The sequence below is a fragment of the Triticum urartu genome, unplaced genomic scaffold, assembly GCF_003073215.2.
Source record: "Triticum urartu cultivar G1812 unplaced genomic scaffold, Tu2.1 TuUngrouped_contig_7157, whole genome shotgun sequence".
Classification (NCBI taxonomy): domain Eukaryota; kingdom Viridiplantae; phylum Streptophyta; class Magnoliopsida; order Poales; family Poaceae; genus Triticum; species Triticum urartu.
In genome coordinates, this window is record NW_024117979.1 from 1 (window position 1) to 5,485 (window position 5,485).

Below are 5,485 nucleotides of genomic sequence, written 5' to 3' on the forward strand. Positions count from 1 at the left end.
GGGGGGGCACGCGGGGGTGTTGGGGGGGGGGGGGGGGGGGGGGATCACGTCAGGGAAGTGCCAAATTTCTTAGCAAAGAAATATAGTATTCGAAAACCATGACAACTAATTCCCTTTTTTACAGAAGCATCATAGCAGTACGGAAGTAAGTAAATTTCTAATTTTCATAGAAAACTCGGGAATGACAGAACAATGAAGAATAATTCAGTAATTTCAAGGATAAACCAGGAAATATGAAACATGCATAATCAGGAAAAAAACACTTCAGTCCACATCACACACGCTGACCATAAATAACACAAGATCGGGGATAAATTTTGGTGTGCTAATCATGGTTTTACATGTTTTTGGAGAAAAGACATCAGTCGAGTCCGAGATGAGGCTCGAACCTAGCCTGACTTTTTGAATTAACAAAGCCATCAACTGCCAGGATTACAAGCATATGCCCTCAGGCAAAAGAAAGAACAACACGGCGGTAAGATACATAAACGATGGACAACACCAAACTACTCACACGCTACGGAAACTGAAGATAACCAAAAGAGAACGAAGCCGAAGATGCCGAGGACCTCAGAATGCTGCACCAGGAACAATATCACACTGGCTCGGAGGAGAGAAGGGCCGACATCAGCTGGGCATATGATGTCGCCATGCATCTACGAGCCCCGGCACGACACATCCGGTACGCCATCTTTGAAGAAGGCCACTACCTCCTCGCCTGGATCGAAGGCGCCGCATTGTCGCAAGATGGGATGGATGCTGCCGAAAGATGGCCTCGTAGAGAGGGTCAGCGCATCCCCAACGAGATGCCGGAGGCTCTCCTTGAGCAGAACATCGTCGTTGCACACATTCAACATCGTCGTTGCACACATTCAACACCGAAGGGGGAAGTTTCACGTTAGGACAAGAGGGCCACACCACCGCCACCACCCACCACCCGCAAGCACCACCCGACCACAAGGCTCACAAAGCGGCGCCTTCAAGAAGGGAACGACACCGAAAGCACCGCCGCCGCCCAACAAAGTTGGGGCTTTCGCCCGGGAGACCTAGGGGCAGGAGAAGTGAGGGGATCGATCCATACCGATGCCTCCAAGGAGGGGAAACGACACATTTAGTTCCATTAAAAAGATGTACATATGTGACTGATCAATGCCAAAATGTGTTTCACTGGAATAACCACTCTACTGAAACTTCCACCATCAACTTCTTTGAACATTTTCATTGGTTAGCTTTAGGAAACCTGCAAATCAAAACAGAACAATATGGTTACTATATAATACTCCCTTCGTCCCAAAATTATTGTTTTAAATTTGTCTAGATACGGATGTATCTAATACTAAAACGTTACTTGGTGCATCTGTATTTGGACAAATCTAAGACAAGAATTTTGGGACAGAGGGAGTATGCCATTTTAAACTATATATAAGCACACATGCATGGTTGTCAATGAAATAGATGCAAACATAATAAGCCAGACTGATTTATGTTCTTATAAATAAAATATTGTTCCCTCTGATTCCTAGACGACCACGGCATGGATGCCATCATTTGGCAAGAAAAGAATGTTACACTGAAACCAGCTTGAAAATAGTCCTCGAAGCTTCTCAATTGTATAAACATTATTCCAATTGTACAATATTCAAAATAATATACACTGTATGTCAGTTTCCTAGGAGTGGCAACATTAAGATCAATACCCAGATGCATTTATCTAATCAGCACAAGATACATATATACATCATTAGCCTGTGCATAGATGACTATCTAATTAGCACACAAACGGATGCATATTTCCAACAAAACTTACAGTACGGTGTTAGCATACATGTGCATATAAGAATCCAACTACATTTTCAGCTAGCTATAACAAGTAACAATCGAGCAACTGACATACCACATCACTTAAATTAACAAAAAAACAATCTTGTCATGGATGAAACAAGAATTAGCCTACCAAAAGTATGAATGAAGAATATATTGCTAGATGGAAAAATAGCCAACAAAGCTTATGAGTTTGTGTTCATAGTCTCTCCCAAGAAAGAGAATGGATGCCAACAAAGCTGTAGAACATGCATTAACAAGAAAACGCAAGATAACCCTCCAAAAAAACTGCCATGAGCCCGTGAGCATGAACTCATTTGAAGGTGTTACTTTCTGTAGCTTCCCTACTATATTGTCTGCCAACAAAGGGCTATTTCCTAACAGTACATTAGTAAGTGATAATTTAACAACACTACATCAATAATAATATCAATTGGCTTTGCTGCAATCACATCAAAATGAACCCAGCTCTTTCTTTTTTATAGGAAGAAAAAGTCCAATCAAGAGCAATGTTTTGCGACGTTTTGCCTTCTCTCAACTCCAGTTAGTTACTCTTTGGTCTTCACTGAAGCATCCAAATGCTAGAATACTCACAATAGGACCAAGCCTCAGAGCACAAACAAAGCATGAGGACTTCTACAAGAGCATCTACTCTTTCGGGCAACCAAAACCACTCATCTCCATCAAGACACAAAATTAGATGATCTAATAAGTCTTTTACATTCTTTTTTTTGAGAGTATGCAAATTGCGTACCTTAGCTTTATAGAAGAGAGAAAATAATGTACAAGAGTGTTCTGTGTACAACCCACAGTCACAAGCCGACCCAGGCCACGCAAAACTCCAACTCCACACACTACGTTAACTCCTCACAAAATGGTTTCAACTCCACACCCTCCCGCTATCGCCCAAGTGCGAAACTCATCTAGAATCTTATTTACAAGATCTGTAACCGACATTGGTGTGTCCACCGAGCGGAAAACACGATCATTCCTTTGCTTCCATAAGTGCCAACACACTAGCATCACCAAACTATCAAAAGCTTTATAACCGCTGATCTACAATTTTCAGAGTTGGCGTCATACATCACGCAAGCAAAAGAGCAAAAATCTGTTTATATAATTTTGCCATATACAGTACAAGATGAGAATTGAAAATAATAATACAATAATTGATTGTGCTATCGCTAACTGCTTGCATTAATCACGGCAGCGTCTAACTTTTTTTTTGAGACAATCACGGCAGAGTCTAACCACACACCATTCACAAAAAAGAGTCTAAGTACGCTAGGGCCTATGAGACTTAGTAGAGGCCGGTAGGCATCTCATGGGCCTTTTCTTTTTTCTGTTTTTATACTTGAGACAAGGAGGGCCCAGTACGTGGCTTCTCATGGACCTTTTCTTTTCTCCATATTGCTTGAGATTAGGGGGGGGGGCTAGTACGTGCAACTAATGCGTAGTTTCCTCGATCGTTAGGGGGGGCCAGGCCCCTGCTCGCCCCCCCCTGTCTCCGCCACTGGTCATGGCCTTACCCGCGAGCTTCGCCTCCATGCAGCCCACCCTCACGGGGGGCAGCAAAGTCGCCACGCCTCCGTTCAGCACCAACAGCAGGGGCACCATGGGCAGCAGCTCCTGCCGCTCATCCACGACCAACATGGCGATCGTTGTGTTCTTGACGTTGCCGGTTGTCGGCGACCAGCAAGGCAGCGGGGTTGTGTTGATGTTGATCCCCATTACCTGCAATAGGAAGACGGCCACCAAACATCCTTCGCATAGTTGCAACTATACTCTCCCCAATCATGTCACCAAGTGATGCGCGAGTTTTTGGGAGATCATCTTCCAGATGTTGATGTCCATGTACACTCGAGTTGGATCCTGTCATGTTAACTCTTGGAAACAAGTGGACAAAAGAAAAATATATGTGGAAAACACTCAGCTCACCTTCTTGCTTACCCAAATTCTAATGATTCCTTGGCGGCTATGCGGAAGTAGCAAATCAGGAGTGGACAAGCGAATGAAAGGAAGGAAGCTGACGGTTTCTAGGTGGATCTGGGTGGGGTAAAAAGGGAGGGCTAGTTCTGAGATCCAATCGATGCAAACCAAATGAATAAGAAAATTTGTAGATCCTTGCACCACGTTTGAGCTGCAACACTTGCCACTACAACTTCTGAAATTTCTCACCCAAATGAAAATGATTGCACACTTGCTCAACACTTTCTCTTCTCTTTTTTTTTGCTTTTTTCACTCTTTTTTTCACTTTTTCTCTCTTTTTTTGCAGCACAAAAGATCCAACAAGACTCAAAGAAAACAGCAACAACTTTGGATAGAACTTGGTGCAAACACAAAGATGAAAGCAAACAACTAGATCCCAGCAAACAAAGGCTTGGATTTTTTGTGGCTTTTTGGCTTTGGACTCTAGGACGGGGAAAACCAAACTAAAGAGGATAGACCTAGCAACAAAGATACAGATCTTACCGTGTAAACCTTGCTCTGAATACCAGATGATGCGACCCCGTCTTCGAAGAAGAGGGAGTACAAGGGGAGGTCCTATCTTCACGGCGTAGGATCGATAAATGGATGAGGATAACTAGCTGCAAGCAGCCGGAAAATGGAAAATAAGAGATCATGACCCGACGAGGAGGATGCTCACCAAAGCTTACAATCCGAACATTCGCCGATCCACAACCCGCAATACTACCACCACAACCATGCTCAAGTCGTGGAGCACGGAATAGGTGCAATCCGCAAGGGAAACCATGAACTCTAACCCACACAACACGATCTAGTCGTGGAGCACGAATTAGAAGCAATTTATCAAGGAATCACGAGAATAAGGGTAACAAGAGCTCTCGAATCTCAAGAGGAGTCTCCGTCTTTGGTCTTTGATAGAAATGGCAAAAGTCCCCAACAAAGGGATGAGCTAGCCTATTTATAATCGGGACAACCCCCCAGGATAGGTGTGAAAGAGAACTAGCTTCTATAACCATCTTAGGTGTGAAAGTGAACCAACTTTGTTTGACTAAATGGCTTCAAGACTTAATGAGGTAGCTTCTGGAAAACTCTCGTTGGAGGTGGTTGGCAGTTCCCGACCAAACGTTGTTCATTGGGGTCAAACAATGTTTCCTTCAGCAGAAAACTTGAGTCCTAGAAATCTTTCGCAAGTTGGGATATCCAAACTCGTGCAAAACATTGTTTCGTCAAAATCGGAACAATGTTTCTTTAGCACACAACTCATTCTTCATGGATTCCTAACTTTGTTTCCTCGCCATAAAACATTGTTTTGCACGGACTGAAATGTGTTTGGCCTTCTTCGATATCGCACCTGAGTTCAACCAACAACAAAGGAAGTGAAGGCACAACCATGTTTTGAAGGTCAAATGATAGACTTAAGTTAGCGTTCACCTGATAATGTATTTGCATTGCGCGACTTCTTGTGATTGGACCGTTGATGGTTGGTGATGTGGTATCCATGGTTGGGATGTCCTCATCATCCTCCCTCTCTTGAAAAGGAGTCGTCCTCGACTCTAAGGATTGAACCGTTTTCATGTCCTTATCACCCATCCATCTATCTTTCCAAAACAACACCTTATTTCCGTCCCCAAGTTTCCAATGAACCAGACTGTCAAAAGCCGCATGTACTTGTGGATCCTTGGCCATCGGGAGCCCA